Genomic DNA, 13,788 nt, shown 5'->3' with positions numbered 1-13,788 from the left:
TGTATTTCAATGGTTTCTTTTCTTGTTACTTTGGCATTATATTCTGACATCATTGAAAGCAGGATGGTGTTTTGTTTACTGCTGCATCAACAATTCCCAGGACAGGGCTGCTACCTGTTAAAAAGAAAAAGAATCAGAGAATATGATGGATGGATGGATGGATAGGTACATGGATGGAAGGATGGACAAATGGATAGAGGGACAAATTGATAGATGCATGACACAGAACAACAGAGATTTCTTCCAGTCTAGGGCAAAAGAAATTTCCTGAAGGAACTGGTATTTGAGCTGACCTTAAAGACTAAGGAAGCTTTAGATGTGTGGGATGATAAGGGCAAACCCAGGCAAAGCAAACACATTAAACAACAGCCTGGTGGATCAGAAGAGTTTGATGAAAGTTGGCAAGACATGAAGTGCTAGACAATAAGGTTGATGACTAGAAATGTGTTTGACGTACTTGTGAGTCCATTGGAAACATTTTCAGCTCCTTGAAGGCATAGCCAGTTCATGGGTGTGTTTCCAGAGCTTAGCCCAGTGCCTGTCACACACTGAAATAATGGAATAAAAAAACAAGTCATGGAGGAAAGTTGGCTCTTGACCACTTCTCTGAAGTCACCTACTGAGACCTTTTTCCTGGCTTACTCCATTACACCATATTGAATGCCTTGGTCTTTCTTAAACATAACTTAGAGCCTTTATAATTGCTCTTTCCTTTACCTGAAGCTCTTCTTACTCTGCTCTGCCCCACTGACCTCCTGCTCTCCTTTAAACAAACCACCCTGACACCTTTGCAGTTGCCATTTATTTGATCACTCTGCTGGGAAAATTCTTCCCACCCGTCTTCACGGGACTTGATCCCTCCTTCATTTAAATCTCTCCTAAAAGTCTCTTTCGCTTCCTTGAGAAGCCCTCCCTGCCAGCCCATGTAAGGAGTGCCTTTCTCCTGTCCCTCTCAATCCCCCCAACTTTTATTTTTCTATTGTTTCCTTTTTCTTGCTAGCACATAGCGCCACCTTCTATTATTAGAGAGTTGTGTCTAATCTCCACCTGGTTAGGATGTCAGCTCTTTTTTTTTAGGTTTATTTTTATTTGAGAGATAGAGAGCAAGTGGGGGGGAGGAGCAGAGAGAGAGGGAGACAGAATCTCAAACAGGCTCCACACTGTCAGTGCAGAGCCCAACAAAGGGCTCAGACTCACAAACTGTGAGATGATGAGATCATTAAGAGTTGGACATTTTTTTTTTAACGTTTATTTTTGAGAAGAGAGAGACAGAGCATGAGTGGGGGAGGAGAGAGAAAGAGGGAGACCCAGAATCTGAAACAGGCTCCAGGCTCTGAGCTGTCAGCACAGAGCCCAACACGGGGCTCGAACTCATGGACCACAAGATCATGACCTGGGCCGAAGTCGGATGCTTAGCAAACTGAGCCACCCAGGCTCCCCTAGAGTATGAGTTCTTATTCCAAAAATTTCCCATAGTGGTGGAGGATTTTCTTATTCTCTGCTATTTCCCTGAAGCCTAGAACAGTGCTTGACATAGGAAGCACTCCATAAATACCCGTTGAATAAATAAATAAGTAGTTCAAATACCTTACCCTGGAATTGAAAGCCTTTTATACTTGTACTCCGATCTTCCTTTGGGGCGACTAAGTCCTAGAACTTCAAAGGTAGAATGGACTACATTAAGATGATCTTATCCATCCAAAGCATCTTAAAGATGAGAATAGTGAGGCCTAAACACGGAAAGCATAAGCTGGAGGCCAAATCATACAGTAAATTGGTGAAAGGGCCAGAATTAGAAACTTGATCTCCCGTGGCCTACCAGGCTTAACCCTGACCCACACCAGTTCCTGCCATCTGCCCTCCATCAGGGATCAGAGTGAGCTTCGAAAATGCAAGTGTGACTCACCTCTACTTGACGCTGTTCAGTGCCTCTCCATCTCTCAGTCAGTCCAATCAGCTGTGCTCGCTGAGAGCAGCTGCCATGTTGGACCCACGTCCTTGTTGTGTTCCCGATGAATCTCACTCAGTGCTGTTTCACACATCTGTACCTCCATAGACGCTCACTTGTGTCTGGACCTGTTATCGTCGGCCTTGATGATTCTTACCCATTTATCCTTCAAAACTTTATTTAAGGGGCTATTCCACCATGAGGCCTACCATTATACCATCCCCCCAAGTCTCTGAGAAATAACTAATTCCCCTCCTCTACATTAATTCTAATCCTAGTCCTTGCTTCTGTCACTACAAATGTTATAACCGAATTGTCCCCTTCCATGGGGTTACAGAAGGTAGTGGACATTTGTCATTTTTACTGTGCGATGTTGAACCCTCCTTCTGTTTGGGAGCAGGAGTGTCACATGACCTGGTCTGTGACTACAGATGACAAAGCAGAGCGATCCTCTTTCTCTCTCTATCTCTGGCAGCCTGGGCCCAGGCACTGGGCCAGAGTCTGGCAACCAGAAGCCCATCCTACAATTTGGACTCTTGAGTGAGTATAACAGACACAAAGGGAGGGCTGGGATCCCCTCATGGCAGGTACTGCGGCTGTGGTGGTGGCATTCTGACGAGACTAATCTTGCTAGAAGATGGCTCTGCTCTTCCAGCTTCTCAGCCTAGGTACCAATGGGGAGAAAATCTCATGGCAGAATTAAATACAAAGTTCAATAAATATTAGCAACTAGTATCATGTATCCATGTATATTGACACAGGGAGCTCAATCTTTCTCTAAGACAGCCTGTCTCCTCCAACCCTATTCTTTCTGACTTGTCTATTTCTTGTCACCTGAATACGTTTTGGACACTTTGCTGCCTCATCTAAAGGACCTAGCACCTACTCCATCTGTCTAAATCCTAACCATCCTTCAAGGCCCCTTCAGTGGCTCCATTTGACCCCCCCCCCCCCCCCCCCGCCATGAGCTTGCCACCTCTTCGTTCCCATAGCACTCTTTCCCTATGCTATTTATGATAGATTGGATTCTTGGTCCCTATGATTCGCAGCCCTTTCTTGTGGAAGGATTACACATCACCCTCATAACTTGACGGGGCCACTAAAATGTGAGAAGTGACATGTGTCCCATCCAAGCGGAGCTTTCAGAGTGATCTTGTAGCTCTCCCATTGCACTTTATTCTCTGTCATAAGAGTGGCATCTCCTTAGAGAGAGGCTGTCCCTCCAACCTGGGTCCTGGAAAGACGAAGATCTGTGGAGTCCACGGTCGATCTTTAGTTCAGCCATCAAGAGAATGAAAAATAAACCTTTGTTATCGGCCACTGATTTATTTATTTTTTTATATGAAATTTATTGACAAATTGGTTTCCATACAACACCCAGTGCTCATCCCAAAAGGTGCCCTCCTTAATACCCATCACCCACCCTCTCCCCCCTCCCACCCCCCATCAACCCTCAGTTTGTTCTCAGTTTTTAAGAGTCTCTTATGCTTTGGCTCTCTCCCACTCTAACCTGTTTTTTTTTTTTTTTCCTTCCCCTCCCCCATGGGTTCCTGTTAAGTTTCTCAGGATCCACATAAGAGTGAAACCATATGGTATCTGTCTTTCTCTGTATGGCTGATTTCACTTAGCATCACACTCTCCAGTTCCATCCACGTTGCTACAAAAGGCCAAATTTCATTTTTTCTCATTGCCACGTAATATTCCTTTGTGTATATAAACCACAATTTCTTTATCCATTCATCAGTTGATGGACATTTAGGCTCTTTCCATAATTTGGCTATTGTTGAGAGTGCTGCTATGAACATTGGGGTACAAGTGGCCCTATGCATCAGTACTCCTGTATCCCTTGGATAAATTCCTAGCAGTGCTATTGCTGGGTCATAGGGTAGGTCTATTTTTAATTTTCTGAGGAACCTCCACACTGCTTTCCAGAGCGGCTGCACCAATTTGCATTCCCACCAACAGTGCAAGAGGGTTCCCGTTTCTCCACATCCTCGCCAGCATCTATAGTCTCCTGATTTGTTCATTTTGGCCACTCTGACTGGCGTGAGGTGATACCTGAGTGTGGTTTTGATTTGTATTTCCCTGATAAGGAGCGACGCTGAACATCTTTTCATGTGCCTGTTGGCCATCCGGATGTCTTCTTTAGAGAAGTGTCTATTCATGTTTTCTGCCCATTTCTTCACTGGGTTATTTGTTTTTCGGGTGTGGAGTTTGGTGAGCTCTTTATAGATTTTGGATACTAGCCCTTTGTCCGATATGTCATTTGCGAATATCTTTTCCCATTCCGTTGGTTGCCTTTTAGTTTTGTTGGTTGTTTCCTTTGCTGTGCAGAAGCTTTTTATCTTCATAAGGTCCCAGTAATTCACTTTTGCTTTTAATTCCCTTGCCTTTGGGGATGTGTCGAGTAAGAGATTGCTACGGCTGAGGTCAGAGAGGTCTTTTCCTGCTTTCTCCTCTAAGGTTTTGATGGTTTCCTGCCTCACATTTAGGTCCTTTATCCATTTTGAGTTTATTTTTGTGAATGGTGTGAGAAAGTGGTCTAGTTTCAACCTTCTGCATGTTGCTGTCCAGTTCTCCCAGCACCATTTGTTAAAGAGGCTTTTTTCCATTGGATGTTCTTTCCTGCTTTGTCAAAGATGAGTTGGCCATACGTTTGTGGGTCTAGTTCTGGGGTTTCTATTCTATTCCATTGGTCTATGTGTCTGTTTTTGTGCCATCGGCCACTGATTTAAAGTTGACATTACTGTAGCAAAACCTAACATAAGCTGACTAAGGCACCACTCACTTACAGTTTTCATGTGCTATTTGGTATTATTATTTATCTTTAAATACATATATCCTGTGTTCCCAAGGTGTTTTCCAACACCAGCAGCCAATTTTCTGCTGACATCCAACTGGCTGCCCAACAATTCAATCCAATCTGTAACCTAGCATTAGCACAGACCCCACAGGGTAAGGGCTCAGTCCCAAAAAGGCTGCCTTCCTTCTTCAGATGTCACTTGCAAGTAGTAAGTCCCCACCCTTACGTCTAATTTGGCTACAAACTGGGGTTCCCGTGACCCACTTCTCAGGTTCCATAATCTGCTAGAACCATTCATAGATTTCAGGGAAACACACTTATTGGTTTACTCGAAAGGATATTATAAAGGATAAAAAATAAGCAGCCAGATGAGGAGGTACATACAGCACGGTCCAGGAAGGTCCTGAGTGCAGGACCGTCTATCTGTGTGGGGCTGGAATATGCCACCCTCCGGGCACGTGAATGCATCTACTAACCCAGAAGCTCATCAAATTTCTTCTTTTCGGAGGTTTTCTAGAAACTTAATCTCCAGCTGCTCCTTCCTGGAACTCAATGAGTGAGGCTGGAAGATCAACCCTATTCTGAGGCTAACATAAATCTCCTCGCTAGCATAAAACCAAAGGGACCCTCTAAAACTAAAGGGACTCACTTTGAGTAACAAAAGACACTGAGCACTCAGGAAATTCCAAGGATTTTAGGGACTCCATGCCAGGAATTAAGGGCAAAGACCAAATATATTCTTTATGATATCATCTTTGGAATCAGAGGCACCTGGGTCGCTCAGTCAGTTAAGCGTCCGACTTTGGCTCCAGTCGTGATCCCTTGGTTTGTGAGGTTAAAGCCCAGCATTGGGCTCTGTGCTGACAGCTCAGAGCCTGGAGCCTGCTTTGGATTCTGTGTCTCCCTCTCTCTCTGCCCTTCCCCCACCTCAAAAACAAATAAACATTTAAAAAAAAAAAAAAAAGCCCAGAACCTTTGGATACAGAAATCATGGCTTACACCCACAACAGTTCCCAGCCCCAGACGGTGCAAAATAGTAGCTGCCCAGTAAATGTGAGTGGATGGTAAGGATGATTTTCAATAAACTTGAAAAAGAGACAAATTAAAGCAGACCTGTTCACCCAAAGTTGAGACTAGACCACCATGCTATTTTTTTTTAACACGAAAAGTGTAGAAGCTTAATAGCATGGGGGTATCTCAGTAGGAACAACACCCAGGAGACAGAGATTTCAGAAATTTAGTTATTTGTCTTCAGTAACCTCCCCAGATTATTAGCAAAAAGCCATGGGCTTGGGAAAATGGGAGCTTGGTAAATTCTGGCAAATCGATTGACCTGAAGAAGACCGCATGAGAACAGAGTCATCTAAATGTCTTCAATAGTGAGTCCAAATGACCAGAAGCCCATATGTATGTGAGCAGCCTGCATTTTAAACTGAAGAAAAGCCTGTCAGATACACACACACATACACACACACACACACACACACACACACACGGATTTTCAGCGATGATACAAAACCAGCCATGTATTCCTATATTTAGACCTAAGACATCTCCTTCAATTCAGACTATGTAAGAATATTCCCGATGGAGACTCTTGGCATTGAATTTAACAAAGTCAAGGACAAGAAGGTATTGTCACAGAGGGAGGTGGGCACCAAACAAGGGCCAGACTTTGATCACGTGGCCAAAATACTGGGGCACCGATACCGTGTCTTTGTAGTGAGTTAATTAGGTGAAATATTTTGTGCGAAAATTTTTCAGAGAGGGTATATTCTAGGGATAGATAGGCACTAGGTCATCATGCTGTGAACTGAGGTTCCATTTTATATTCAACTCTACATCCTTCGTGAACAGGTATATATACACACAGACCCACACCTACCTACACACTCCAACACCTACCTCCTAGATAGCACACAGTAAATGCCCACAAACGTTTTTAAGTGAATACCTGAAAAGCTGAATTTACGATCAAACGTCAACCCTTTGCTGCCTACATGTGCCAAACTGATAGCACCATGCACTTAAAAATGAAAACATATCTGGAAGCTTGGGATGGGGAAGCGAGGACCAAGGGCCTATCATGTGGCGGGCCCCTTACAACCTATTGTTCGTATGTGGAAACTGAGGCTCAGAGAGATAAGTCACATAACTAGCGTTAAGATAAATTTCTAGGCCCAAGTTGGATCTGCTCCTGACCAGGGCGTACCATCAACAAATCAAAATTCAGATCACTTTCATGTCCCTGTAAGTGATCCTCTTGACCAGAAATACGTGAGTTGGCTAGTCCCCCAAAGCAAAGCCAACTCAGGCTCTGTACTTACTTCCTTGTTCCTTCTCATTCCAATCAAGGTTGCCTAAGTAGCCCCAGCCAATCAGATTATTTTCCGTTTTTCTCTTCCCTGTTCTTTATTATTGATTTTATAAATGCTTCCTGCCTTCTCTGTTTTGCCGTTCTTGAATGGGGACTATCGGTTCCATGAAGTGTTAAATAGCTTATTCATATCACTTAAATTCTGTTCTCTCTCTCTCTCTCTTTCTTTTGATTTTAGACAGAGAATCACCCTCAGTGTGGAGCCCCACATGGGGCCGCATCCCACGACCATGAGATCAGGACCTGAGCCAAAATCAAGAGTCGGATGTTTAACTGACCGAGGCACCCAGGTGCCCCTTAAACTGTCTTTAACCATTTTTTAAACACCGGTAAGAGGCAGAGTCCAGCCTTGAACTTAGAGATTTGTATTTTTCTATTCTATCACAGGCTCTTAACCTAGGGAGCCTCGGACACCCACAGACAGCACACGGAAAGCGTTTATGAGGTGCGGATCCATATTTTTCATCAGATTCTCAAGGTGGGCCATGGCCTCCAGAAGGCTAAGGTGTGGGCCTGGGGGGAGCCTGCAGTGGCTGGGCTGGTGCAACGGTCATGAAGGAGCAGCCAGAGCAGAACTGAGGGAGGATGCGTGTTGCCCACTCACCCAGTTTCAACACCGCTCCGAACCGATGTCCCAACCCCACGGGGGTTACCAGTGTCCTGTTCCCAGAGACATCGGGTGACAAATGATCTGGTCCGAGTCCCATACGCTCCTTGTGGTATTTTTAGACACATTCTGTTCACTGAGAGAAACTTCAAATACTGCTGGGTATCATGGGCCCACGACATGACTGTTCCTTGGGTGGGGTGGAAGGGTGAGAGAGACCCCAGGGACAGGGGCTGGGCTCCCCCGGGCACTCAAGCACATGATGAGGGAGCGGCATTGTGACCTCAGAGGAGAGGGAAGCCAGTGAGCTCAGGTTCTAGGAATGGACTAGAAACAACCCCTGATGAATCACATACTCAGTCCAATTTTCCTGTAGACTTCTAGCCACAGGCCTTCCTGAGAATAAGTAGAATGGAGATTCGAGACACTTTTTATTTATGTCACAAGGATGAGCAGAGTACTCACTGCTACCACCGGGCACGGTGAGGGGGAGTCTCACGCAGACGTGGAGTGTGAAGACGGCACCTCCTTCCTGCGTGTGCATTACACGAACAAGTAATCACAATGAATGTGACAAGTTCTGTGCCAGAACCATCAGACAGAGCTGTGGGACCACCTCCGGAGGAAAGAGCAGTTACACCTTGGAGAAGGAGAAGCAGTGCTATTGGTGGTGACATACCGGTTCAATGGAATAAACATGTATCGAGTCCCAGGCATTGTCTTGGGATGAGGGGAGGAGATGTCTAGACACACAACGTCTGCTGTCAGGGAGCTCAAAGCCAGGCCCACAGACCTAGAAGCACGGGAATGTCAACCTATCACAAACAGGCAGTGCAACTTAAATGGCAGGCTAGCACGACTCTGGGGATAACAAGGTGTGTGTTGTCTGTGTGTGTGTGTGTGTGTGTGTGTGTGTGTGTGTCTGTGTATCTGTGTGTGTCTGTGTCCTGGAGAAAGGGATGCCTGAGTTAGGTTTTGGATGTCCCAACCCCACGGGGGTTACCACGGGGGTAACCATAGGGGGTTACCCTATAAATAAGAATTTATAGGGTTGCAGATACAAAAAGCATAGCTACAAAGGCTTTCCAAAGAGAATCGTAAGTAATAGCACTTATAGAATATTCACTGGGGGCAAGTACTGTACTAAGTGCTTTGCAGACATTATCTCACACAGCAACTCACCACCACCACCCCCTGCTTTTTTTTTTTAACATAATCATCCTTTCTTGGATAAGAGATACACTCAATCCCCAAAAGGCCTACCATACTCCAGACATATCTATCTGTCCATCTCTAATTTGTCTATCTACTCATCTTTCTATCTTTTATATATTTTTATCTGACCTGATTTGATTTGATTTTGAGAGAAAGAGAGAGCACGCGGGGGAGGGGCAGAGAGAGAGGGAGAGAATCCCAAGCAGACGCCATGCTCAATGTGGAGCCCCGACCGTCAGAACATGACCTGAGCTGAAATCAAGCGCTGGCCACTCAACCAGCTGACCCACCCAGGTAACCCTCATCTTTCTATCTTCCTATCTATCTATCTATCTCTCATCTATCTATATACCATCTACCTATCTCTCCATATCTATCCCAGTGTTTATTCCAGAATCAGATATAGGATTTTATTTTCTGAAGAAATTATGGTTTTCTTCTAAAAAGCAGAAAACACACTTTCAAAAGTTTTGATTTACATATTCCTCTATTAGATCAGCTGAGGGATGACTGAACAAAAAGAGAACACAATGTTTGGAAGGCAGAGGCGGGATTAATATTTAAATACCTTGAAAGGAGACCTTCTCAGTGATATATTTCATCTAGTCACCCTGAACTGTTTAAAGTGACACTCCAGATTTTAGAGCAGAAATTCATGGCTTGTTAGAGCATTAGTGGTTATGAACTGGGAACTTTAGTTCTAGAAACCCTACTGACTCACTGAAGTTTACAGAAGGCTGGAGGGCTCACTGATGGACCTACCAGGAATGCTCAAAGGTAGAAACTCTTAAGGGAAACAACATAACCACCGCTGTGCATTGAACTGGACAATCATGTGTGTTTTCAGATTGACCAATGAACTATTTCCTTGGCTAATACTCCCCAAAGCATGATTTTTTCCTGTGGAAACAGGATTTCTTCTGTGAAAACAGAAGGAGCACAGGACTAGAGGGATGGGGAGGGAAAATGTGTCACGACAATATATTCCTTGGAATGTAGGATATTGGACTTATTTTGGTCACAAGAGTGGAGGGCAGGCTTCCTTCCTCTTTCAGCTCTAATATTTTCAAACTTATCTGTATCCATTTGCACCTTTTTCTCTCCAGTCCCAGAAAAATGTGTTTTCCTTCACTAGAAGCTAATGACATTAGCTGCTTTTCAAAACATTTGCCTCTCATCTCTTTAAACACAGGGTGTCCCTCCACCAACAGAACTATAAATTAAATATTCTTTGATTCTATTTTCACTTTAGCTAATATGTTTCTTCTTTACTTTCTTTGTTTTTAACGTTTATTTATTTTTGAGAGACAGAGAGACAGAACCCGAGCAGGGGAGGGGCAGAGAAAGAGGGTGACACAGAATCCCAAGCAGGCTCCAGGCTCTGAGCTGTCCGCACAGAGCCAGACGCGGGACTCGAACTCACTGACCGTGAGATCATGACCTGAGCTGAAGTCAGAGGCTCAACCAACTGAGCCACCCAGGTGCCCCTGTTTCTTCTTTATTTTCTTTTTTTTTTTTTTTAATTTTTTTTCAACGTTTATTTATTTTTGGGACAGAGAGAGACAGAGCATGAACGGGCGAGGGGCAGAGAGAGAGGGAGACACAGAATCGGAAACAGGCTCCAGGCTCTGAGCCATCAGCCCAGAGCCTGATGCGGGGCTCGAACTCCCGGACCGCGAGATGGTGACCTGGCTGAAGTCGGACGCTTAACCGACTGCGCCACCCAGGCGCCCCTCTTCTTTACTTTCTTAAATTGAGATATGGTTGACTTGATCGATATAGAGAACATATATTAGTATCAGATGTCCAGCATAATGATTCCATATCTGTATATTGTGAAATGATCACCAAAATAAATCTTTAACATCCACTACTTTTACTATATTTTGTGTAATCTCAGATGCATATTTTTCCAGATTTTAATCTCTCTGGCATCAGGATGTACAGTAGACTTTTTGCAATATGGCCACTGTCGTTCCTCTCCTTGAATCCATGTCCTTGGGTAATCCTTTCCCGCATGGATACTTGACTTAGTCATGTGACTTGCTTCAGCCAATGGAATAGCGGCAAACACAAAGCAAGCCAAAGTTTGAAAAGCAATTGTACACTGGGGCTTATCCCCTTCGCAGAGCTTGGAGCCCTGAGGCCACCATTTTAGGACGGATGAACTGCTTACTGGAGTGGACATGTAGAAGAGAACCAAGGGACCCCAGCAAATATCCTGACATCCAAGTGAGTGAGGCCATTCCTGAGCCATCCAGCCCATATATCCACCAGCTGACTGGCTGCAAGAGAGAGCTCAGGAGAGACCAGCAGGGGAACTGCCTGGTTGAACCAGCCCAAGTGCCAAGCCACAAAATCATGAGCTAATAAATGATGGTTTTTTTAAGCCGCTAAATTTTACAGTGATTTGCTATGCAGTAAAAGCTAAGCAGTACACAGTACATCTTCCAGCTGATGATGTCATAATTATAATGGGAAGCATTTTTTTTTCTTTCTCAGGGATACATAAAATAATGGTGCATCTTACAATTGATTGTGACTTAGATCAGATGCAATACAGTATTATATGCACTTGGCAGGTAAGAAAGCTAGGGATCAGAAGGTTTCTTGCCCGAGGTCTGGAACCAGTAAGTTGTGGAATTTGAATCCATGCTGTCCGACTCCAGGCCTTTGCTCTTACCCTGCAAGCACTTCCATCCACCTGGATGGGGGAGTGTCTGGAGAGCTGGTTGGTAGGAAAGCAGAGACAGGTTATGAAGGGCATCTTAGAAGTTCTTGTAAAGAGTTTGATTTTGACAACGAAGAGCTAGTTGAATTGGAAGATTGGAGTACTTATAATTTATTTGACATTGACTGAATACAATATTCATACCACCTCAAGAAACAGAAAGTCGTGTTGTGGGGCTGCAGGGTAGAGTCTGGAAGGCCTGGAGTTGTCCAACAACTCACCCAGTGGGAAGAGGGGTGTACCCATGGAAGTTACTGCCTACACAGCTGTGGACTAACTCTCCCTTGTAAAGTTAATGAAGTCAGTGGATCAAGTGCACTTGAACAATAAAAGGGGTGGGGAGAAGGGAGGACTATGGCTTAATTAGGGCCACTGGAGACCATGTGATAATCAGTAGTTACAGAGCAACATCTGTTTGGTGGAAATATCTCAGATTTCCCAGCAAATCTGAGATTAATGGCATACAGTGCCTGCTCTCTAGGTACTTACATCTCCTGGGGGAAATGGATATACGCCTAATGTAGATGTAACCTCAAAATAGACTGAGTGACAAGCACCCAGCCACTGATGCCAACCCCTTCTTTAACCATCCACTTACCAAGGTCTGGAATTTAAAGCCCATTGGCCACTAATAACTGATGTGGCTACACTTCAGATGACCATGCTCAAAAGCAGTAGATATAGAAGATCAATAATTGTCACAACTCTGCAGTTGGCAATCACAAGTGGGAGATTTTGAGACAAGGTCATTGTCAACCTGTCCCTCAGCATGTCCCAAAAAAGACTTTGACTCTCTTTAGCTTTTCTGGAAGGTTGACCAATCAATTTTAGAGAGCTATAGATTTGGATCTAGCCAGAATTAGCCACAGAAGTTTAATCGAGCCAAAATGGGGCCAAGAATAAGAAGAGAGACTCAAACTTCTATTAGGAATTTTGTTCCACTGCAACATCCCATTTGGATCCTGTTCGGTTGGCTACAGAAGTGTTTGGGAAAAAAGAAGGTGGAAAAGAGGCTTAAGACTGGATTTCTACCGGGGCACCTGGGTGGCTCAGTCGGTTGAGTGTCCGACTTCAGCTCAGGTCACCATCTTGCTGTCTGTGAGTTCAAGCCCTGCGTCGGGCTCTGTGCTGACAGCTGAGAGCCTGGAGCCTTCTTGGGATTCTGTGTCTCCCTCTCTCTTTCTGTGCCTTGCCCGCTCACACTGTCTCTCAAAAATGAATAAATGTTAAAAAAATTTTTTTAAAAAGACTGGGTTTCTACCTCTCCCGGAGTCACAAAATGGAGCCCCCAACTATCGAGTACAGAACCTTTATTTAATGACAAAACTGAGATCATGGGCTGTCAGTCCCAACAACATCCTTCTGAGGTAGGTCCCATTCTTCCTGTCTTACAGAGGGTGAGACGGGCCTTGCTGCCCAACTCCAAAGCTTATGTGGCTTAGGTGCCCAACCACCGTGCAATACTGCTTACCTTCAAAGTCTTTATCTGGTGGTCACGGGACAACGCCATCAAGTGTGAAACTTTTTGAGATGACAAGGGAGATACGTTTTTTAAAAAAAGTGTTAGCACTGAAAGGGACCTGAGAAGTTATTTAGTCTAGTCCTCTTATTTCCAGAGGAGAAACCTGAACTTGCCGCTCTAGATCACACAGCAGCTCTACCACAGAGAGTAGGAATTGAGATGTAATCCCTGGTTGTGTGCCTTTCCTACGCTAGGGCCTTAAATTATCTGCACTAGGGCTAGAAATCAGGGAAGGGCATGCCAGTTAGAAGAAACGTGTCTTGGAGGGGGAAGGGACAGGGAAGACAGTCAGTGACAGCTGTCACGTGTTGTGGGGTTGAATTGTGTTCCCTTCTCCCTCAGAAGGAACCAATCGCACCCTCACCTTGATTTTGAAGCTCTCGGCTCTAGAGGCGTGAGACAATACATTTCTGTTTAAGCTACCTGGTTTGTGATACCGGGTAATGGCAGGTTACAAACCAATACAGCACAGAACTTGGACGTGCCTATGGAGAGGCGGAAGGACCAGTTAGAGAAGCAAGAGAAAAAAAGAAGAGGCTCAAATGATGAAATCATGGGTGAGGAGAGAGAGAGCTAAGCAGAGAA

At 44.6% G+C, this 13,788-nt stretch overlaps 3 long non-coding RNA genes across 5 annotated transcripts; 1 reads left to right on the top strand and 2 right to left on the bottom strand.

The window, feature by feature from the left end:
- Positions 1 to 2,886, bottom strand: LOC109498730. 2 transcript variants are annotated; one of them, XR_006596286.1, is made up of 4 exons: positions 1,907 to 2,886; positions 1,593 to 1,730; positions 458 to 548; positions 1 to 114 (listed from the first exon to the last, which is right to left on the bottom strand). It is a non-coding gene; the product is annotated as an uncharacterized LOC109498730 (long non-coding RNA). The 2 variants fall into 2 exon arrangements; XR_002155609.3 differs by having other exon boundaries at positions 1,593 to 1,656.
- Positions 2,887 to 3,101: 215 nt separating this feature from the next.
- On the bottom strand, positions 3,102 to 7,872 carry LOC123384766. The gene is made up of 2 exons (XR_006596284.1): positions 7,733 to 7,872; positions 3,102 to 3,218 (listed from the first exon to the last, which is right to left on the bottom strand). It is a non-coding gene; the product is annotated as an uncharacterized LOC123384766 (long non-coding RNA).
- LOC109498728 lies at positions 6,610 to 12,834 on the top strand. 2 transcript variants are annotated; one of them, XR_006596285.1, is made up of 3 exons: positions 6,610 to 7,418; positions 7,516 to 8,610; positions 11,080 to 12,834. It is a non-coding gene; the product is annotated as an uncharacterized LOC109498728 (long non-coding RNA). The 2 variants fall into 2 exon arrangements; XR_002741612.2 differs by having other exon boundaries at positions 10,867 to 12,834.
- Positions 12,835 to 13,788: the final 954 nt, after the last annotated feature.

This window comes from Felis catus, chromosome B1 (genome assembly GCF_018350175.1).
Source record: "Felis catus isolate Fca126 chromosome B1, F.catus_Fca126_mat1.0, whole genome shotgun sequence".
Taxonomy (NCBI): Eukaryota; Metazoa; Chordata; class Mammalia; order Carnivora; family Felidae; genus Felis; species Felis catus.
This window is presented reverse-complemented; position numbering and strand designations above follow the sequence as displayed.